Source organism: Thalassophryne amazonica, chromosome 1, assembly GCF_902500255.1.
Source record: "Thalassophryne amazonica chromosome 1, fThaAma1.1, whole genome shotgun sequence".
Classification (NCBI taxonomy): domain Eukaryota; kingdom Metazoa; phylum Chordata; class Actinopteri; order Batrachoidiformes; family Batrachoididae; genus Thalassophryne; species Thalassophryne amazonica.
Window position 1 is genome coordinate 145,360,878 of NC_047103.1, and position 24,516 is coordinate 145,385,393.

General features: G+C 42.0%; 1 long non-coding RNA gene across 1 annotated transcript; it reads left to right on the plus strand.

Moving 5' to 3' along the window:
- LOC117520559 lies at positions 1 to 24,495 on the plus strand. Its single transcript, XR_004563686.1, has 4 exons — positions 1 to 11; positions 7,159 to 7,162; positions 11,844 to 11,852; positions 24,383 to 24,495. It is a non-coding gene; the product is annotated as an uncharacterized LOC117520559 (long non-coding RNA).
- Positions 24,496 to 24,516: the final 21 nt, after the last annotated feature.

Here is a 24,516-nt window from a genome sequence, read left to right on the forward strand (position 1 = left end):
TCAAACGTGTGGTTAGTGTCTTTAAGGTGGAGATGAACTGCACAATGAGGTCCACTGGCGCCCTCTCTGCGGTGCTGGTATAGCCTTTTGTGTAAAGCTTGCTTAGCCTCACCTATGTAGTGTTCGTTACAGTTTTCCTGACATCTGATAGAATACACTACATTGCTCTGGTTGTAACTAGGGATCCTGTCCTTAGGGTGAACTAATTTCTGTCTCAAGGTGTTAACTGGTTTAAAGTAAACTGGGATTTTGTGCTGTCTGAAGATCCTCTGTAGTTTTTCCCCTACTCCTGCTAAATAAGGGAGAGACACTCCTCTTCTTCTTGTCTCTGTCTCCTGTGTATCTGGTCTCTTTGTTCTCTGGGACTTCTGCACTTTGTCCAGGGACCATCGTGGGTACCCACATACTGTGAGGGCTTTCCCGACACGTTGTTGTTCTTTAGCCCTTCCCTCTGCAGTTGTGGGCAGAGGGAAGCCTATAGCAGTCTGCCTCTCGGTAGGAGGGGTCTGGTTAGGTTTAAAACTCCAGCTTTTGTGAGATTCAAGATTCAAGCTTCTCTACTATGGAAACCACCTGGACAACTGAGAGCCTACACAGAAACTCTTGAGATGAGTGGCAGTGTCATCACAAACTTCAATGTGTGTGTTACAGCTGTAATCCAAAGAAGATAAGCATGGAATGAACGTCATCAATTATTGAATTGTGTGGAAAACAAGAGACAAAGTGGGGAAACCTTTGGTATCAAATGTTAATTTGATGCTTCTGTTACAAGTCTGTGAATAAAATTTTCGAATAAGTTCTCATTTCAAAAACTTGTGTACGATCAAAATGTGGTAACATTTTATTGGCCCACCCTGTAAATCAATGAAAATGTGTACAGACAAAATAATGAGGGAGCACAGAACATTATAAGAACAATAAATGTAGTGTTTTAATGTAAGTGTTATGTGTCGGACGCAGCTCGGAGAACCGACCAGCGTTTGAAAGACCCAGTATGAAATAAGCAGAGCACGGTACAAAGGCTAACTGAATTTAATACATAACAGTGATACATAAAAAACAAAGTGCGGTCTGGCGTGGTGCGCTCCCAGCAGCGCTAACGGTCCGGAGCCAGAAGCTGTTCGGACTCAAGGACCCCGCCGACACCCCCCAGGTGGCCGCAACAAACCGAGTCTGTGAAAGAAGGAACCATTATGTGAGTCCACACTCTACACAAAGAGAGAACACTTAAAGGTGTACAAACAGCAAACACTTCCTGGCTTGATTACTAATCAACTTCCCAACCTGCAGGCATGGAACATCCAGTTCCCAAAACTCCACTGCAGTGGAAGTCGATACATGACTAACATACAGCTCAATATCATAAAGGTGTGAGGGACACCACATTTACTGACTGTATAAATGTTAGTCACAAAATCTAACGTACCTCAGGAAGTGTGCTGACGAGCGTGAGACCTCACCCCCTCCTCTTTCACAGACCGTGCATCAAACCTGGACGTTCTCTGCATCCATTGATGATGAGATGGCTCCCGAGACGACGATCTCACCCGTCTGGTCACAAGGTCGAGTCTCTGGCAAATACACACTGTGCACTCCAGTCTTAAATGCCACCATGTTCCAATCCATGCAGATGCACCACAGCTGTGAGTCCTGATGAGCCGCAGGTGATCAGCCTCAGGTGATCAGGGTGAGGTCCTGATAAACTCAGCAACACAGCCACTCAGTTCCAAATGCAAACCACCTGGAAGGAGAAGCAAAGGACAGAAACAAAAAGGCAGCCAGGCCCCCCCAGCCATATAACAGTAAGACTAATGTTACTGATAATGATCCCCCCACCACCCCCCCCCCCCCACACACACACACAGAAACACATACTGTATATGCCACTTTATTTATTTATTGAACATTTATGCAAAAGCTGTCGTGTATTTTGTTGGAAAACATTACACAGTACGCACCCATGTATGTAATATGTTCTTGAAAAAATGCGTCATTTTATAAAATGTTACATTGCAAATACTAATATAATTGGTAATACATCAAAATCCAATCCAATCCAATCCAGGTTATTTGTAGAGCACATTTAAAAACAACAAGGTTGACCAAAGTGCTGTTCAACAAAGACATAAATAAATAAAATAATTACATGGTAAACAACAGTGGCAACAATATAAGTCTTTAAAACAGTAAAATCATCAACCCTCTAGTCAAAGCCAAAGAAAACAAATGTGTTTTATGGCGAGATTTAAAGACTAAAGGTGAATCCACCTGCCTGATACAGAGAGGAGGTCATTCCACAATCTGGGACCAACAACAGAAAAAGCTGTATCACCTCTAATTTGAGCTTGGTCTGAGGAACTACAAGCAGAGCTTGATCTTGTGACTTAAGAGAACGTGATGGGGAATAAGACACGAGGAGGTCAGACAGATACCGTGGGGCAAGATCATTGAGACATTTAAAAACAAACAATCAATTTTAAAATCAATACGATAACGAAGTGGCCAAAGTAACCATATACTTTGCTTTCCACAGCTGACCACAGTCCTTATTCTCAGGTTCAAATGAGTCACACCATGAATCAAACATCTGTACTGATAGAAAGCAGTTTGGGATTAACAAAAATATATATATACACACATGTAGGCAATGAAGGAGGAAGGAAACAAGAGATAAGGCAAAGGAGTGATAAAGTTCACAGTTGATGTCACAAACAAGCAGCGAAGTAGAACAGACATACTGCTTATTAAAAGGACAACACATAGAAGCAAATCAAGAAACTGCTACTTTTGGTTTGAATAAAACCCTTTTTTGTAATTCCTCAGGCTGAGAATCCTTTGTCTTGATGCACCCGAAAACATTTCAATATGTTCAGCAACCACACAGGGTACAAATTCCCACATGAGTTGTGGGTAACACAGATCAACAGAGCTCAGAACAAGCAATAAAATCCTTTCAAATATTTTCTTGTAACAAGAGTTCTTCTGGGATTAAAGCAAAAAACACAAATCTAGCACCCCTTGGGTGATACTGTGGTTACAGTAGGGAATAGCTCCTTCTAGGCCAAACTCACCTTCCCCCTCGCCTCACATCATCGGAATGGAAATCCCTGCAGTCTCACAGCTGCCACATTGGACCCACTCAAATCAAATCTAAGAGGAGGATCTGGCTTTTAGCCCATGCTGCAGCTTTGGATGACTTTATAAACACCCACGGAACATTTGTCAAGGCTCCCTCCAAAAACCTAAGCAGGTTTCCAAGAGTTTGAGGAATCACAATCTCCATGTTGCATCTGAGAATTATAGGAGTATGATGACCACTGTCACTTCCTGATTATCACATTTGATAAGACAGCTGCTGGAATCAATAGCAAATTGGAGGGATGTTTTTGTTTTGTTCCTCTCTTTGTTCCTGCAGGAGTCTTGTAGAGGGGTTCATTTATCATATAGTTTTAGACTTCACAGATGTGAAGGACCAGGGTCTGCAGTGTTGATAGATCATACGAGGGCTATTAGAAAAGTATTATTATTAAGTATTAAGTATTATATTAAGTATTATATTAAGTATTATTATTTTTTTCAAAAACCATATGGATTTGAATCACGTGTGATTGCGTCAGACAAGCTTGAACCCTTGTGTGCATGAGTGAGTTTTCCACGCCTGTCGGTTGCGTCATTCGCCTGTAAGCAGGCTTTGAGTGAGGAGTGGTCCACCCCCTTGGTGGATTTTCATTGTCAGGAAATGGCGGAATGATTTGGGCTTTTTTTCCCCATCAGAATTTTTTCAGAAACTGTTAGAGACTGGCAGCTGGAAACCATTAGAAAAATGTATCTGGCTTTCTGTGAAAATGTTACGGGCTTAGTAGAGAATAAGGAGTGTTACTGTCACTTTAAGGACGGCCCCCAGTGGCTGTGGGGCACGCCGCGCTCCAAAGCCGCCATAGACAGGCTGAACGACCATTTCATTTCTAAACGGATGGCTGTCTGGATCTGTGACCATCGTGTGCCATTTCTCTGGTTATCACAAGAGCTGGACATCAACCATTTTCCGGCAGATTTCACTTTTAACAAGAGATTTTGTAATGGAAAGCCGAGCGGAGGCTTCGCGCGTCACGATGGATTCGATACTGGAGCGAGACAAAACCACCTCCATTTTGGTCTCACAGGACGGCTTTGAGACAGCTGTCGGTGTTTTTTCCATCGAGTGATTATCCGAGAAATTGTGGATGTGCCTGGACATGCCAGAACATGAAAAAATAATAAGGTCGGATACTTTTCCAATAGACCTCATATTTTTTCCTTTATTTCACAGATTAATGTCAAGTGTATTAAGACCTCATTCAGATGGTGGTTGGTTATCCAGCTTGAGGCGGATGTTTATTTATTTTTCCAAATCTGAACAACGCAAATCAGAATTAAGATAAATTGTTCTGTATGTGAGCCAAATCTGAGCAGGATGTGCTGACGTTTGAACGCAAATGTAGCTAGAATCTGGCTTGCTTGGGGATCATGACCTCAAACTTTTACGATGTCCATGCGCCCATAGCATCATCTCCACTGTGGCGGTGCTCAGTGCAGCTGAAATGTAGAGAGCCACAAACAACCTTCTTTATCTTCTGTGCCTTCTCGCCAAGAAAATCTGCCGAGTGCATTCCCGTCCACATGCCACACACATTCAGATCACACATCCACGCTGTCAGGTCCAGATGCACACTCACACACTCCTGCACTCTCATGATTGGTTTGGGAGACCTGTGTAGGATGAGACTTTCTAGCTAGATAGCATTCAGACCTGTTGTTCAAATCTGGCTCATCCTATATATGTGTCCAAATCCAGCTCAATCTGGCTCAAGCAAAATTCAAGCCATGCGTGCACGTATATATGTATGGGGTGTTTCTGCTTGCTGGAGCGACAAGGACAAACTGGCTGTGTTTTACTGTATCTTTACCAAAGAGGAATAACAGAGAGCTTGATGGATTATTTCAGTGCAGAGAGTTGCCTGGCTTTAAACAGGTATATGTGAATTTGTATCATATTTCAGAAAGGAATTAATTTATAACTTCATCATCATCATCTTCAACCGCTTATCTGGGATCAGGTCACGGGTGCAACAGCGCTAGCTGGGGACCCCAGAATTCCCTTTCCTGTGACCCACTGGCCACCTCTGACTGGGGGATCCTGAGGTTTTTCCAGGCCAGTGTGGAGATATAATCTCTCCACCTAGTAGTGCGTCTTCACCAGGGTCTCCTCCCAGATTGACATGCCTAGAACACTAGGTAGGCCCCCAGTAGGCATCCTTACCAGATGCCTGAACCACCTCAGCCGGGTCCTTTCAACACAAAGGAGCAATGGCTCTACTGTGAGCTCTCCATGGATGACCAGACTTCTTACCCTATCTCTAAGGGAGACACCAGCCACCACCCTAAGGAAGCCCATTTCGGCTGCAAGTTCTTTTGGTCATGACCCAACCGTCATGACTACAGGTGAGAGTAGGAATGAAGATTGACCAATAGATCGAGAGCTTCGGCTTTTGGCTCAGCTCCATTTTCGTCACAACAGTATGGTAGCGCAAATGCAACACCACCCCTGCTGCGCCAATTCTCCAGCCAATCTCATGCTACACTGTCTCCTCACTTGTGAACAAGACCCCGAGGTACTTGAACTCAGGGTCTTCCTCAGGGATACATTTTAGGCCCCCTGCTTTTTTCCCTTTATGTAGCACCCCTCGGGAATATACTGCGGCACTTTGGAATTCCCTTTCATTTGTAATGCTCATTGTATGCTCATTAATCATTGTAATGCTCTATTTTCTGGCTTACCACAGTCCAGGATTAGGGGTCTTCAACTGGTTCAAAATGCTGCTGACCACATTACGTCCATTTTGGCGTCCCTGCACTGGCTTCCTGTTCCTGCAAGATCGGATTTTAAAGTACTGTTATTAGTTTATAAAATTGTTCATGGACTTGCACCTCCCTATCTGGCTGACCTGGTAAGCCCCTATGTACCAGCTCGGGCGCTGCGTTCTCAGAGTGCAGGACTTGGCAGTATTATTAGACGGTATTGCTTAAATTTTCATTGTTACGCAGATGATACCCAGCTTTATCTATCCATGAAGCCAGAGGATACGCACCAATTAGCTAAACTGCAGGATTGTCTTACAGACATAAAGACATGGATGACCTCTAATTTCCTGCTTTTAAACTCAGATAAAACTGAAGTTATTGTACTTGGCCCCACAAATCTTAGAAGCATGGTGTCTAACCAGATCGTTACTCTGGATGGCATTTCCCTGATCTCTAGTAATACTGTGAGAAATCTTGGAGTTATTTTTGATCAGGATATGTCATTCAAAGCGCATATTAAACAAATATGTAGGACTGCCTTTTTGCATTTACGCAATATCTCTAAAATCAGAAAGGTCTTGTCTCAGAGTGATGCTGAAAAACTAATTCATGCATTTATTTCCTCTAGGCTGGACTATTGTAATTCATTATTATCAGGTTGTCCTAAAAGTTCCCTAAAAAGCCTTCAGTTGGTTCAGAATGCTGCAGCTAGAGTACTGACGGGGACTAGCAGGAGAGAGCATATCTCACCCGTGTTGGCCTCCCTTCATTGGCTTCCTGTTAATGCTAGAATAGAATTTAAAATTCTTCTTCTTACTTATAAGGTTTTGAATAATCAGGTCCCATCTTATCTTAGGGACCTCGTAGTACCATATTACCCCATTAGAGCGCTTCGCTCTCAGACTGCGGGCTTACTTGTAGTTCCTAGGGTTTGTAAGAGTAGAATGGGAGGCAGAGCCTTCAGCTTTCAGGCTCCTCTCCTGTGGAACCAGCTCCCAATTCAGATCAGGGAGACAGATACCCTCTCTACTTTTAAGATTAGGCTTAAAACTTTCCTTTTCGCTAAGGCTTATAGTTAGGGCTGGATCGGGTGACCCTGGACCATCCCTTGGTTATGTTGCTTTAGACGTAGACTGTGTTTCATAATTATTGTATGGCCTTGCCTTGCAATGTGGAGCGCCTTGGGGCAACTGTTTGTTGTGATTTGGCGCTATACAAGAAAAAAGTTGATTGATTGATTGATTGATTGACTTCTGTGTGTTCCCAGGGTGAATAAAAAGTCTGCCGGTCACAGAGCTTTCTCCTATCATGCCCCAGCTCTGTGGAACGATCTGCCGGCACACATTCGGCAGTCGGACACTGTGGAGACTTTTAAATCACATTTAAAGACTCATTTGTTTTCCCTGTTTTATCATTAGTGTTATGATGTGTTTTTATTCTTGTATTCTTCTATGGTTGTCTTTTTTTATGGTCGTTTTTATTGTGTTTTAAGTTTTTGTTTTTTTATGTTGTGTGAAGCGCCTTGAGACGATTTTATCGTGGATTGGCGCTATATAAATTAATAAATTTGAATTTGAACTCCTTCACATGGGGCAAGACTGTATTCCCTACCTGTAGTAGGCAATCCATCCCTTTCCTGCTGAGATCCATGGCCTCAGATTTAGAGGTGCTGATCCTCATCCCAGCTGCTTCACACTCAGCTGTGAACCGATCCAGTGAGTGTTGGAGGTCACTAGTCATTGAAGCCATCAGGACCACATCATCTGCAAAAAGAAGTGTTGAGACCCTGAGCCCACCAAATTGGAAACCCTCCTCCCCTTGACTATGCCTCCATATACTGTCCATGAATGTCACCAACAATCAGAATGTTATTGGCATGGGTTGCAAAATTAGAGTTATACTCACCAAATTCATCTAAGAATTCAAAATATGTGGCTGGGAGCCTATACAAAACATGGTTGATTTTTATTCTCCTCACTTTCACTATATGTCACATCCTGGGCAAAACAGAGAGTCAAATATTCAAACAAATTATATTTTGGACCCCAAAAGCCAGTAAGCTAAACCCCAATTTATGTTTTCCCTCCAGGTGGCGTGCTGTAGAGCTAAGGAACACCTGCAGTTCATCATCTCCTCAAACCTGAGCTCCTGATCATGAGCCAGCTACTTAAACCCCAGCTCTGAGCTCAGTCTTTGTCAGAGTCTTCGGTGACCCTGACTGGCGAGAGTCTTCTGTGACTTTCCATAATACTCCGTGAGCCTTCCATGAGAAATCCATGACCTTGTCTACGCTTCCATGCCCTCTGACGTCTGAGCTTCACACAGCTCAATTCAAAGTAACCTGGACATCTCTAATTTCTGTATTAGAGCTTGTTGATCTTTTGGTGTTTCCAGATGCTTTCCTGTGTGGCTTCCACACTGCATGATCCTGGCTCCCATGCAACTCTGTCACTGCACTATGTCACAATGGAACTCATCTGCTCTCTGCCTCAGAGCGCATAGCTCTGCCAACGTTCAGCTAACTTCCTGCAAGGCTGTGAGATGCCGTTCTCATGCTGCTGCTATTTGTGACTGTGCATGACTAAGAACTGCATTCAAGAACTGCTTGCAAAAACTAGTACCAAGAACTGTTTCCCAAGAACTGGATGAGCTCTGATGCAAAACAACTAAGAACTTTCAGAGTCATTTCTAAAGCCAGGTCTTGTTTAATTGAAACTGCATCATTAGATGTGCAGCATTTGACCTCTGACCTTTGAGGACAGTTCATGAACTGTGAACATTTGTGCCTAAAGCCTACAGTAAATTGTTTGTGGTTAAAAGCTTCCAGTGTTACGAGTGCAATCACTCACCTCAGTTCTCCTCCATGCTCCTAGTTCCTCATCCTTGGCTCTCTGCATCCCACCTGGCTCCAGTTCCAGCTCCATATACTCCAGGATTCCAGCTCATTCTCAGACTCCCAAGTCTGTCCCTGTGTGCACTGTGGCTCCTGAACTTCCACCACTATATGTGGGCCCAGGCTCGGCTCAGCAGGCTTCCTCCAGCTCAGTACCTCAGTTATATATTATTGTACATGAAGCTCTTTTCATTCACAAACTGATCTGGTTCTTGTTCCCAGTGTTTGAGTCCATCACCTGTAACAGTCCAGTCCCATCCAGACCGCTAACCTTAACATGTTCTTCCTATATCTGCATAGTTTTCCTCCCAACATCAAAAACACACTCATTAGTGCCTGCTCCTTTCGCTGCCTTGGTCTAAGGCAGAGGAGGGGGTTGAGGGTCTACGCCTCCCACTGGATGGGTTGCCAATCCATTGGAGGTTTCTTCCCCAGCAAAGATTTGTGTCCATTTAGAGCTGGTGTGCCTGGGACAATACAGAAGTGTTTGATCCTTGGACAAAACACAAATAGGTCACATGACAGGGAGTTCAACCCCAGCCACCATAATGTGGCCATGTTCTATACAGGCCCTGAAGCCCATTGGCACCAGTGCTTTCTCTTGGACTCTGTGGGGCGAAGCAAATCATATTCTCTCCTCCTGGATAGGATGCAAGTATGACATAGGCTACTTACTCAAGATGGTGCCCATTTACAGCTGAGTGGATGAGGACAGTGCACACAAAGTGTCGTAATTGCAAAACACAGCATATTTATGCTACCACTTTTCATATACACTATGATTTAAAAGTGGAACTTATTGTGGAATGAATTTCATCGAATGTATGTGACAGTCTTTATAAAGTTGTTGAGTCATGACATTTGCAATAAATAAATTTAATTTAATTAAATAATACACTGCATCATAGACATTTTATTATGGAGATGGGGTGGCATGGAGAATAGGCTTGTGGACTTGAGACGAGACAATCATCAGTTTAGTTCTCATTTAGACAAAATAATTACTAATTTGGCCCTTAAATAATGGCATTTTCATACAATGAAAATTTGGGATATTATTTTCAACAGAAATGATGAAATGTTGTACCAGATTCAGACAAGATGAGAGAGCCAAGATTAACTTATTTTAATTATAAATTATTTTGTCAGATTTTGCGAAAAAATATGATGCAATAATACAATTTCTTTAAAGTTGAAATGTGAACATTTCAACCAATCTCACGGATTGTTGTGATTCAGCAGCACACAATAAATATTAATCTATTGGTTTGTCACATTGTCACGAAAAGTGCCAAATTTTCATCATGGGAACAAAAATTCATTCTAATTTATTCCGTGATGTCTGCACATAATTAAATGTGCAGCGGGGGGTCAGGGAGGTTATGGTTAGGGGAAGGAGTAGGGTTAGGTTATGGTTAAGTTTAGGGATGGGGGTAGGACTAAGGTTAGTAATAGTGAGTTAAAAAAAACCCATCACGAAAATTTGAATAATTCCGTGACGGGAGTACGAAAAAAAAAAAACGTGAGACTGGGCTGGAAAATTTTGTGTGCAGGCTAAAATAGAAAAATAATAAAAAAAAATCACTAAAAGGACAAAACCAAGAATTATTATTATTATTATTAATAATAATAATAGGGCAGCACAGTGGCTTGCTGGTTAGCACTGTTGCCTCACAGCGAGAAGGTCATGGGTTCGTTTCCCACCTGGGGCCTTTCTGTGTGGAGTTTGCATGTTCTCCTCATGTTTGCGTGGGTTCTCTTCAGGTGCTCCAGCTTCCTCCCACATCTAAAGATATGCAGGTTAGGTGGATTGGAAAATTTTAATTGTCTGTAGGTGTGCGTGCAGGTGTGATTGTGTTTGCTAGTCTATTTGTGGCCCCGCAATAGACTGGCATCCTGTCCAGGGTGTACCCTGCCTCGTGCTCTGTGACTGCTGGGATAGGCTCCAGCCCCCATGACCCTTAATTGGACTAAGCGGTTGGAGATGAGTGAGTGAGTGATAATAATAATAATAATAATGATTTTAGTATTTGTTAATTTATTCATTCATGGTTAACTTTATATTTATTTATTTTCAGAAATGGTCTCTCAACAGAACCTTTTTTTTTGGTTGTTTGTATTGACAGACCTTGACCAGAGCCATAAGTTGTGTCAGTCACAACATTAAAGTCATGTTTTTGTTTGCGATGGTGATTGACAAGTTGATTGATGAGATCTGACAGGAATCTCCATGGACTATGATGTTTACACATGACATTGTAACATTGTCTGTAGTGATAGTAGAAAGCAGTTTAAGTTAAGCATGTAAAGGTGGAGATCTGCTCTGGAGAGCAGAGGAATAAAAGTCAGTAGGAGGAAGACTGAGTACATGTGTGAATGAGAGTGAGCCTAGTGGAATAGTGTGATTACATGGAGTAGAAGTGGTGTAATTAGATAAGTTTAAATACTTTGGGTCAACTGTCCAAAGTAATGGAAAGTGTGGTGGAGAACTGAAGAAGAGAATGCAGGCAGGGTGGCATGTATGGAGAAAGGTGGCAGGATTGATCTTTGACCAAATAATATCTGCAAGAGTATATGGTTATAAGATTTACAAGAAAGTAGTGAGACCAGCTATGTTGCATGTCTTAGAGATGGTGGCATTAACAAAAAGACAGGAGGCAGAGCTGCAGAGCTGAAGATCTTGCAATTCTCTTTCGTTGGGTCATCTGGAGATCTTCTGTGATCGTGGAGAGCGAAGGTTGTTTTCTCAATGGATTTGTGGTCTATGAGGGTTAATTAAAAAAAAAAAATAGCAGGGTTGACCCTCGCTAAAGTGTGGGTTAACTCCTCAGTGGGCCAAAATCCAAAATGGTCACCACACACCATGTTGATAATTGGTTTGTCAATGGTTTGGTGCTGATCAGCATATGCATTCTGGGGTTCATTTTGGCTTGAGGAATTGATATTTAATATCAGTTTTATGATCCAACCTTGTTATGGCCTCCAAATCAAAGATGACCGCCGTCCGCCATATTGTAAATTGGTGTTTCAATGGTCAGGCCTACAGTACTGATCATCATATTTATTCTGGGGCTGTTTGGAGCAAACACTAACACTAAGATTGCGACAGTCCGGTCTGGTTGCCTCACCACAGCTCGTCAATGACCTCAGGACAGCACTGACAGATGGTCAGACACAGGTTGACATGTTCCTACAGGAGCATGTTTTTACAAAGGCCCAACCTCTCATTGCAATAATTCACAGAAATACAACCCCAGTTCCAATGAAGTTGGGACGTTGTGTAAAATGTAAATAAAAAAAGAATACAATGATTGACAAATCCTCTTCAACCTACTATATTCAGTTGAATGCACCACAAAGACAACATATTTAATGTTCAAACTGATAAACTTTATTGTTTTTATGTAAATATTTACTCATTTTGAAATGGATGCCTGCAACACATGTCAAAAAAGCTGGGACAGTGGTATGTTTACCACTGTGTTACATCACCTTTCCTTGTAACAACACTCCAAAGGTGTATGGGAACTGAGGACACTAATTGTTGTAGCTTTGTAAGTGGAATTCTTTCCCATTCTTGCTTGATGTATGACTTCAGTTGTTCAACAGTCCGGGTTCTCCACTGCCGTATTTTGTGCTTCATGATGCGCCACACATTTTCAGTGGGTGAGAGGTCTGGACTGCAGGCAGGCCAGTCTAGAACCCACACTCTTTTACTACGAAGCCATGCTGTTGTCACACATGGAGAATGTGGCTTGGCATTGTCTTGCTGAAAAAAGCAGGGATGTCCCTGAAAAAGATGTTGCTTGGATGACAGTATGTGTTGCTCCAAAATGTGGATGTACCTTTCAGCATTGATGGTGCCATCACAGATATGTAAGTTTCCCATGCCATGAACATTAACAATCCCCTATATACCATCAAAGATACTGGCTTTTGAAGTTTGCACTGGTAACAAACTGGATGGTCTTTTTCCTCTTTTTTCCAGAGGACACGGTGTCCATGACTTCCAAAAACAATTTGAAATGTGGACTCATCAGACCACAGCACACTTTTCCACTTTCTGTCTGTCCATTTCAAATGAGCTTGGGCCCAGAGGAGGTGGAGGCATTTCTGGATGTTGTTGATCGCTTTCGCTTTCGCTTTGCATGGTAGAGTTTTAACTTGCACTTTGTCAATGTAGCGACAAACTGTGTTAACTGACTATGGTTTTCTGAAGCGTTCCTGAGCCTGGTAAGATCCTTTACACAATGATGTCAGTTTTTAATGCAGTGCTGTCTGAGGAATCGAAGGTCACAGGCATTCAATGTTGGTTACGTGTAGAAATTTCTCCAGATTCTGAATCGTCTGATTATATTATGGACTGCAGATGATGGAATCCCCAAATTCCTTGCAACTGAACGTTGAGAAACATTGTTCTTAAACTCTTGGACTATTTTTTTCATGCAGTTCTTCACAAAGTGGTGATCCTTGCCCCATCTTTGCCTGTAAATGGCTGAGCCTTTTCGGGATGCTTCTTTTATACCCAATCATGATAGTCACAATTAGTGTCCTCAGTTCCCAAACACTTTTTGAGTGTTGTTAGAAGGAAAGGTGATGTAACACAGTGGTAAACATATCACTGTCCCAGCTTTTTTGAAATGTGTTGCAGGTATCCATTTCAAAATGAACAAATATTTGCACAAAAACATTAAAGTTTATCAGTTTGAACATTAAATATCTTGTCTTTGTGGTGTATTCAATTGAATATAGGTTGAAGAGGATTTGCAAATCATTGTATTCTGTTTTTATTTACATTTCACACAACGTCCCAACTTCACTGGAATTGGGTTTTTAAAAGAAAGAATTTTGCAAGGAACCAGGTCTGCAGCCCGCCTGGTACACACCTGGCAACACCCAGTTCCTGAGAAACCACAGGACCACATTAGCCTTGTGGATCTGACGTTTAGCCACCTCCACACCAACAATCGTGAGGCCGTGAAAAGAGATGGTTTGCAATATTGCTGGAATGACTATTTGGATAAGAGCTGCAATATTGTCATCTCATGCCATGCTGATGCACATCTAATCATTCTCGTCAATACCGGGCATGACCTTCAGTTCAGCATCAAGGATGATGAGCATGAGCATCGGGCAGTCGAATGTCAATCAACTTGAGCACATGAGTGCGAACCAGAGACTTTGGATTCAAGCATCCTGAGGCACATACAATGCTGCTATCTGTCTATGTCAGACTATGGACCAACAACATCACTGGGGCAGTTGTTATAGATAGTGAGGACACAGATGTGTATGCCCAAGCAATGTTTGTCTCACATCAAGTTCATGGTGTTCTGCTAATTAAACGCAAGGATGGTTTAGTCAATTGTCATGCCATGCTCTCAAAGGATGGTGCAAATTGTACAATACCTCTCCATGTGATAACAGGTAGTGATCACACATCAGGTTTCTATGGTCATGGGAAAAATAATCAGCTGAAGAAGTGTGTGAATGATCCAGAAACTAGAGAGCTTCTTGGGCAAGTTGGAAAGAGTCTTGAATTACAGGACAATATCAAAGCATTTGTCCTTTTCAAAGGTCTACAGTGAGAATGCAAATGGTACTTGTGGTGAGGCCAGAGCTTTCAAGTGGCATTAAAAGAAGAAAAAGAGTATTGTCCAACTGCCACCCGATGATGACACATTGAATCAACATGTGGAAAGAACAAACTTCATCACCTGTTGCCAACTCCATTACAACATGGTCGAGCATCTGTCCCCAATTGGCCATGGTTGGGAAATCATAAATCAGAAGTGCAAACCAGTGTGCCACACCAGCTCTGCTTTGCCCAAGAATCTCAAACGTTCTGACTGCCCAGATGATAGCAATGATGAGAGCAGTGACAATGAAAGTGAGATTGGGGAATGTACAGATTCGGCTGAGTAACTATTGTGCACAGGCAGTACAACTGAATATTCAAAGGGTCTTGGAGTGTTTTGTGTACCCTGAACATGTCCCAGATTTTGTGATTAAATGGATTTAATGACAGAAATGAAGCCTAAGGACCTAAGTTAACATGTAATCCACCACAAGTACTGCTGAAATCATGAATAAACATGTCAGAGTATATGCAAATTTCATTAGATGGATCATTTTGAGATCAGGACCATTCATGACTTTAGGGAGGGTGGGCAATTGTTTGTACTAACCATTGAAACACCAATTTACAATATGGCGGACAGTGGGCATCTTTGATTTGATGGCTAAAACGAGGCTGGATCATAAAACTGATATTAAATATGAATTCCTCAACCCAAAAACCCAGAAAGCATATGCTGATCAGCACTGTAGGCCAAACCATTGAAAAACCAATTTACAATATGGCAGCCAGTGGCCAAAACGAGGCTGGATCATAAAAATTAAATTAAATATGAATTTCTCAAACCAAAAAAACAAAACAGAAAACATATGCTGATCAGCAGTGTAGTCCAAACCAGTGACAAAGCAATTATAAAGATGGTGTGTGGTGGCCATTTTGGATTTTGGCCCCCTGCAGAGTTAGCCCACACTTTTCCGAGGGTCACCCCTGCTATTTTTTTTTTTTAAATTAACAATCATAAAATACAAATCCATTGAGAAACCAACCTTCGCTCTCCATGGTCACGGAGGTTCTCCAGATGACCCAACTAATTTGGAAGTGACGAGAATGGACAGGATTAGGAATTAACATTTCAGAGGGACAGCTCAGGTGGGATGGTTTGGAGACAAAGTCAGAGGGGTGACATTGAGATGGTTTGGACATGTGCAGAGGACGAACCCAGGGTAAATAGGGAGAAGGATGCTGAGGATGGAGTCACCAGACAGGAGGAGAAGAGGGAGGCCAAAGAGGAACTTTATGGATGTGGTGAGGGAGGACATGCAGGTGGTTTGTGTGACAAAGGAAGTTAGAGGACAGGGTGAGATGGAAACATTTGACCTCTAACAGGAGCAGCCAAAAGAAGAAGATTTAAAATTGACTGTTAAAAAAAAATGTAGCTGGGTTTCGCAAATACGAGGAGCCTGTGAGTGATAGCACAAAAAAGTGTGCATTTGAATGGCACAAACCTCACAACATTAAAAGCCTTTCACTGCCTACTTCTGGGACATGTCAGCTGTGATCATGACGTCTGTTGATGCATAAGATAAAATTAATTTGCAAATGCATACATTTTACATTAGGATTGCTGATGTCTCTCTCCTTATTTATGTTGGCACATTGGAAGTGAAGTCAATATGATACATTAATAAACCCTCCTTTTTGCTCTTTGAGGCATCTTTAAAGCAAATATAATGCAGTATTGATGCTGAGGGCTACTGAAGCGCAGGTGGTCACACCGGTGAAATGATTTGCCTATTTTTATATCTCACGATTTTATAACCCCATGCGGCTGTTTAATCGGAGTTAACTCTGCTTGGAACTGATTTACAGGGCAGCCATCCTCTTTGAGAATGCACTAACACAGCACTGTCACCGCAAACACTAACAGTCACACGCTGCCAACTCCACAAATACACATGCAACCAACATCCTGGAGCACATGGCAGGTTGTAAGGTGCTCTCACTCACTTTTGCTCGCTCACGCTGGACGGAGTGATTGAGGTTGGTGCAGGGAGTGATCAATATGTTTGTGCTATAAATAGCCAGTAGCGCAGTATGATGCTAAGGAGGGACGATGCAGGGGTAATATATTTGATGAAGGGAGGCCAGCAGTGCTCAGCATGGAAATGTTGCTGTGCAGTCACATTGCTTGGCTGGGGACGTGAGTATTACAGCTATTTGTTACTCGGCCAATGCTTTGAAAATGCATTTGAAATATAGCAAAGCAATGCAACATGAAATCTAATGCCATCGGGGTTGTGGAGGTAAATGAAAAAACAACAGACTGAGTTTATATAAAGGAAACATTCCTTGAAATCATCAACAGTGAAAAGCAATGAGTGATATTACTGTCATGAGAAGGAGCATGTTTTCAATCCAGTGTGGGTTTTGCATTTTAATTGGAAAGGTATTTTGTGGATAGGGGAGTCTCATACATATCTAAGCTCTGTCCCTGAATGTTTTTTAGTGAAGTGAGAGCCATTTGAGTTCAAAATAAAGCAAAGTCAGGCATCTCTCGAATATTATTTGCTGAAACAAGCAATGTATTTGTTGCAAGAATTTTCCAGATAATGGTTCCTTGTTGCTTGCTAAAGATCAAGATCAACTTGAAAGGAAATTATTTTGCCAGAGTACATAAACATTACATGTGCAATTACAGTAGAAAATGTGTTAGAATTAAATAGAAATCAATCAGTCAATCTTTTTTTTATAATAAGTGCAACAAAGATATGCAAATTGACTGGAACATATAGTGCACAAGATGTCTGACAATTTTGCACATAACTCTGTTTGTTATGTATTCATCCAGCAGAAGGGGGAGGGATTATACCATCTAATTGGATTTCTAGGAAAGACCACCTGTGGCATTCTGTGGTGCACATTGATGGTCTCAGTCTATTACTGAAGGTGCTCTGACAGGACATCAGTGTAGCATGCAGGGGTGGGAGGGGTTGTCCAGGATGCTGCGCAGCTTCCTCAGCATCACTCACTCTGACATCTCCACCACAGACTCCAGCTCAAGCCCCAGGACAGAGCCCGGTCTCCTGATGAGCTTGTTGAGTCTGTTCATGTCAGCTGCCTTCAGCCTGCTTCCAGCACACTACAGCGTAGAAGATGACATTGGAGACCACCGAGTGATAAAATATCTGTAACATATTTCTGCAGACATTGAAAGATCTGAGGCTTCTGAGGAAGTACCGTACGCTCTTACCTTTCTTATACACAGCATCTGTGTTGACAGTCCAGTCCAGTTTGTTGTCTATGTGGACACCCAGATACTTGTCATAGTACACAATGTCCACCTCTGTTCCATTAATAATAAGTAGTTTCAGACATATTTTCAGTCTTCTGAAGTCCACCACCAGCTCCTTTGTCTTAAATACATTGAGCTGCAGGTGCTTGAGTCCGCACCACTCCACAAACCTGTCCAATACTCTCCTGTACTCAGCCTTCTGGTCACTGCCGATGCAGCGCACAATGGTAGAGTCATCTGAAAATCTCTGCAGGTGGCAGAACTGTGACCAGAACCTACACTTCAGAAGAACACAGGAAGGGCAAAAAATACACCCAAGTTGATGTCCAATGCTTTGGCTTGCTCCATTCGAAACGTTTTGTAATGTGGGAAATTATGAGATGTAGCAACAACAGAATTATCTGAATCCAAGGTTGGGTTGGGGTTTTTTTGCACAGAATGTCATAAGGGAATTCAATACCTTGATTTACCCTAAAGCAACTACATTTTTTTTTTTTATGTGAGTGTTACAGCTTCTACAAAATGTCAGTAATAAATGATATCCGTCCACTACTCAACATGCCATTTTGAATTGACTACAAAAGGAAGTACAATTACCTGAGACCATTTCAGTCTTACTCATCCATTGTAATCAGCTGGAGTAATTTATTTATTTGCTCTTAATACTTGCAGAGCAGGCAGGTGAACAGATAAGAAACTCAGTTGTCAGTCTCTCAACCTGGGTTTAAGTACCCCTCATGATACTTGTGTGTGTAATTCCCACTGTCTCAGTTCACCCAGATGTAAATGGGTACCCACTTCAGATGGGGAAGTAACCTGTGTTGGACTTGTGTCCTGTCTTGGGGGAGACATAGCCTTTCATCCCCTTGTTGGTGCAGAATCTGGAGATGAGCATGGGCACCAATGGACATCAGGACAAATTTAGACTTACTTCCTTACAAGCACAGCAGCAATGTACAATTATGTTGCCGAATGCATCCATATTGTATTCTTTGTTGACCAAGTGAATGTATGATTTCAGGACTCTGTGGCCAACATGGGTTTTCCTGAGTTTACAGAGGTCTTCTGTGGTTAATTACAATTTCAATTTCTTTTCATTTATATAGGGCCAAATCTCAACAAAGTTGCCTCAAGGCACTTCAGATAAGTAAGGTCTAACCTTGCCAAACCCCAGAACAAGCACACAGGTGACAGTGGTGAGGAAAAACTCCCTCTGATGATTTGAGGAAGAAACCTCAAGCAGACCAGACTCAAAGGGGTGATCCTCTGCTTGGACCATGCTACCGACTCAAGTGACAAAACAATTTACAAAATGAAAATACAGGAAATTTTGCCAGTGCACAGGACGGGAGGGTTGCAGAAGTAGACACCACACCAGTGGTGGGCACAGTTCCGCTAATACTCTAACTGCTAATTATCAAAGCTAACATTTTGTTAGCGGATTAGATTTCAGCTAACTTCAAAAACCATCAGCGGTCCAACTAGAATCTGATAAATTTATTTCAGATAACTTTTAGACTGCTAACGTTTTTTTTTCTTCTTTCTACATGTAAGCAGCAAGGCGGAAAACCAACACTGAATGCTTGTGACCTTTGATCCCTCAGGCAGCACTGCATTAAAAACCGACATCATTGTGTAAAGTATCGTACCGCGTGGGCTCAGGAACACTTCAAAAAACATTGGCAGCTAACACAGTTCATCGCTACATCTACAAGGGTAAGTTAAAACTCTACCATGTAAAGTGGAAGTTAAACATCAACAACATCCAGAAATGCTGCCGCCTTCATTTGAAATGGACAAACACAAAGTGGAAAAGTGTGCTGTGGTCTGATGAGTCCACATTTCAGATTGTTTTTGGAAATCGTGGACGTTGTGTCCTCAGACATCCCAAGTTCCAAAACCTCATTTCAGGGAGATGCTTATCGATCCCCCCCCCCCCCCCCCCCCCCATACATTTCAATTGTATGTCCGTTGTCCTTTCTATCTTCTAGCCTGCAGAGAACACCTGTCATGCTTTCTATTTTTCCTGGGACTTTTTCAGGTTCTCATTGTGTGTATATGGTGCTTGCTTTGCAGACTTGAGCAATTTCCCTGACACTTCAAGGTCATAGCACTCAACATCATTGAATTTGTCAATCTTACAGGACATCAGGTTCACAAAAGTTTGGTGAGACATCTGACACCTGAATTCTGTTTTGATATGATGCACCAAACTGAATGCTGTCTCCACATCACAACTGGAATTGGGCAGAACCAGCAACAGCTTCATTAGATGGCAGAGCTCAATTGTATGTCCATGTCCTTTCTATCTTGCAGCCTGCAGAGAACACCTGTCATGCTTTCTATTTTTCCTGGGACTTTTTCAAGTTCTCATTGTATGTACATGCTGCTTGCTTTGCAGACTTGAGCAATTTCCCTGACACTTCAAGGTCATAGCACTCAACATCATTGAATTTGTCAATCTTACAGGACATCAGGTTCACAAAAGTTTGGTGAGACATCTGACACCTGAATTCTGTTTTGATATGATGCACCAAACTGAATGCTCTCTCCACATCACAATTGGAATTGGGCAGAACCAGCAACAGCTTCATTAGTTGGCAGAGCTCTTTGAATCTGACCTGACCTGTGCTAACTGATTTGACTTTTGATAGCTTCCCCCAGAACTTATCAATTGACAAATTCCTGTAATTTGGAATGACTTTCTCCAAATTGGTTGAGGTATAATCCAGCACCTCTAAGTGTAGCTGTTCCTTCGCATCTGCTTTCACAACATTGGGGAATCTCTCTGCCAAAGTCAAAATCTGCTCTGGTGTCACATCATCTTGGCCCTCTGGATTAACAACTGACATATTTGTCAAGATTTGGTCTCTCACTGGGAACTTTTCCTTTACTTTTTGGAAGCTCCTGACATAGAATGATCTTGCATCTTTGAAGAATTGCTTTGTCTTGTCAGAAGGGATTTCTTCCTCGCTTACTAAGTGTCTCCTTGTCAAGAACCCAACAAAAAGGTTTTCATCTGCACAGTGGACTTCAGGTTGCTCACATCTATCTACAGCACATTCTGCACTTTTGGCACTATGAATCTACTTCCGATGTCATGCAGGAGCTCTTCAACAGTGTCATTTAATTTGAAGAGAACGGGTGCTTTGTTTTGAAAAATCAAATTAAATTTATCAAAAGACTGTGTGGCATTGTGGAGAAAGCAAGTGTAGATTTTCATCATGGGGTCTGTCAGCCTCTTCTCAATATCACAGGACTTCTGATTTTCACTGTGTGATTCAAAGTAAGAACTAAAAGCAGGCCATTGGTTTAGCAGATGGTCCAAGCTTTTCCCCAAAGAAAGCCATTGTGTAGGGCAGTGCTTCTGTATTCTCTGCTGGGCTACATTACAGAACTCCTGAAACTCTTTCAGTTCCTCTCTTCTTTTTGAACTTTTCTGAAAGTAGTAGTAAATATCAGTTATCAGTTCTTCGGGTGACATTGAGAGCTCTTTTGCAGCAGTTTTTGCACATATGTTAACCAAGTGACTAGGACAGCCAACACTGTATATGTGAGGGGCCTGTGCTTTCACTCTTGACGACAGAGTTGTTTTTGCCAATCATGATATTGCAATTGTCACTGCTGAATCCTATGCAGTTGGACCATTCAATGCCCTTCTCTTCCATGGATGATGCGATGCAGTTGAATATATTTTCAGCTTTGGCATCATTGCATACTGGCATATCAATAAATCCAACTGCCACCTTATCCTGTGCTTCACTGTAGTACCTAGCTAAAATAGCACATTCTTTCTCACACATGATGTCATTGCTTTCGTCAACCAAAATACTGTATGTTTTTTTTCTGTGCAAATTAGTTTGTACATATCCTCTGAGCATTCAGGTTCCAGGGCCAAATTCATTATGGCTGTTGCTGTGGTGGAGGAGCAGGCATAATGTTTAGCTATTTCTGAATCTGGAAACATCTTCCTGAACAACTTGCCAGTGTGCCTACAGACATTGAATGGCACATTGTATTCAACAACAAATAATGTGAAATACACCTCAGCTGCAGTGACCTTCTCAGTGAGACTTTGCTTTTCTGCAGAAAAGAACTGAGATATATTGGAGCAGCCTTCCCTGCGCTTAGCCTCCCCAATATGGTGTGGTCCCTAAAGAATAAAGCAGATAATTAGGGCTATCATTTCTACATATTTTCTACAATTAATTTACCCTTAGCCTACATTGATCAACATATTAAATTGGGGATTTTTTTAAATGCTTAGACAGGCTGGATATAGATAGTTAGATAGCTGGCTAGTTAGATATAGGCAGGGCTCTGAATTAACACCAGCCAACCGGCCAAATGCTGGTGAAAATTCAGTTTGGCTGGTAGAAAAGAATATTTGCTAGCCACTTTGACCCATTAGTAAGTGTGTATTTGGCTAGTAGATTAACATCTACTAGCTGGTGATGAAAAAAGTTAATTTAGAGCCCTGTAGGCCTATAGTAACTACATATGCATTAATACTTAAAAGAAGTCTTTAATACGTTTTGCTTAATTTTATAACAGCATTTAACCTACAGAAATAAAATGCAGGTGATCTGGCGTGTTAAATTTAGCCTACCTCGACATGTCTTTTACAATCATTGAGTCTGCCGTGGGTAATACTGAAGTCACTGTTGCATACAGTGCACCTCGCCACGGTGTCATCATTCTTCACCTTAACTAGACAGGGATATACTTTAGTATATTCTGCTGTAAAATGAGTCTTATATTTTCATTTTTTACAGGAGGATTCACCCTCTGCCATCTCGCAACATGCACTGACTTGAGTGTTAACTAGGTTACGGTTGGAGAGAGTAAACCAAAGCCCTCCCACACTGAAATTTATTGGCTTATTTTGCTGACTAAACCAATCAGCGCGCTCTCTGGCAAGCAGTCGCCCTGAACGCTCGCTGAACAAATCACTCGCTTTGGACAGACATGCATGCACACAGGTTCCAAGCAACCTCTCTCCTCCCCCCACCCCCCTCTCTCTCTCGTGCCTGCGCAATCAAAGTAATCTGCGCATGATGCACGAGTTATTGTATTGCCTGCACGCTCTCACTCGCATTGAAAAAAAAAAAAAAAAACACTCCCTCGCATAGTCTAAAATCCGAGATATTTCATCCAACTCGCGGGCATCCGTGAGCCACTATCAATATCAGGGAGGCTCCCGGAATGTCCGGGAGACTTGGGATGTCTGTGTCCTCCAGACAAAAGAGGCAAAAGACCATCAAGATTGCTGCCAGCGGCACGTTCAAAAGCCAGCATTTGTGAGGGTATGGGGGTGTGTTAGAGCCCATGACATGGGCAACTTACACATCTGTGATGGCACCATCAATGCTGAAAGGTACATCCAGGTTTTGGAGCAACACATGCTGCCATCCAAGCAACGTCTTTTTCAGGGACGTCCCTGCTTATTTCAGCAAGACAATGCCAAGCCACATTCTGCACATGTTACAACAGCATGGTTTCGTAGTAAAAGAGTGCAGGTACTAGACTGGCCTGCCTGCAGTCCAGACCTGTTGCCCATTGAAAATGTGAAAATGAAGCACAAAATCGTACATCAAGCAAGAATGGGAAAGAATTTCACCGACAAAGCTTCAACAATTAGTGTCCTTGGTTCCCAAACACTTATTGAGTGTTGTTAGAAGGAAAGTTGATGTAACGCAGTGGTAAACATACCACTGTCCCAGCTTTTTTGGAACGTGTTGCAGGCATCCGTTTCAAAATGAGAAAATATTTGCACAAAAACAATAAAGTTTATCACTTTGAACATTAAATATCTTGTGTTTGTGGTGTATTCAATTGAAGAGGATTTGCAAGTCATTGTATTCTGTTTTTATTTATGTTTTACACAACGTCCCAACTTCATTGATATTGGGATTGTAGTTAAGAACAGTGAAAAACATTTCTAAACACTGTTGGCTCCTGTCTGCTGCGTATTTTGCAGTAGTAAGGCAACTAAGAGGAGCTGAGCTCAACTTTACCCCAGCAGAAGGGGCCTTCCACAAAACAAACAAACAAACAAACAAAAAAAAAAACAACAAAAAAACAAAAGTCCTTACCCTTTACAGCATACAGCGGTCCAGCCATGAGGCCGAAGTCCTAAAAAGGAAATCAGGTTAGCTGTAGCTTCCGCTAAATTTTTTAGTGGTTTACCATTTTAGCATAAAGGTTAACTTTTCAGATAGCTGATTAGTGGATATCGAAACTAAATTTTTGGTTTGCTGTGCCAACCACTGCACCACACCCATTTCTGGATGGAGCCGCACCTCAAACAGAGTGAGAAAAAAAAAAAAGAATCAGGCATCAGAAAGACAACAAATACAGTATAATTTGTCAGCAATAAGCAACAAGAAAAACAGGAGAAATACTAAGGTGATCACCGGCCACTGTAGATAAAGTTGAGGCTGTGGCCCACTCTGTTTCCTAATAAAATGAATTTAAAATGGTAAATAACATAGTACCATACTGTGCCAGTATGCTAGCCATATGAAATGGAAAATAAGTGCATCTTAAGTCTGGACTTGAAAGTCTCTACAGAATTTGACTGTTTTATTGATGCAGGGAGATCAGCCGACAGAACAGGGACACGACAAGAGAAAGCTCTGTGACCTGCAGACTTTTTATTCACCCTAGGGACACAAAGTTGTCCTGCACCCTGAGAATGCAGAGACTGGGCTGGTTTAATTAGGTTAGCTAAGTAGGGAAGTGCCAGTCTGTAAACAATTTTATAGGTTAGTCACAGAACCTTAAAATCTGATCTCACAGGGACATGAAGCCAGTGAAGAAATGAAAAATGGGTGTAATGTGGTCAAACTTTCTTCTTCCTGTCAAAGCTCTGGCAGCCGCATTTTGAACTGTGTACTGTGGTAAACCAGA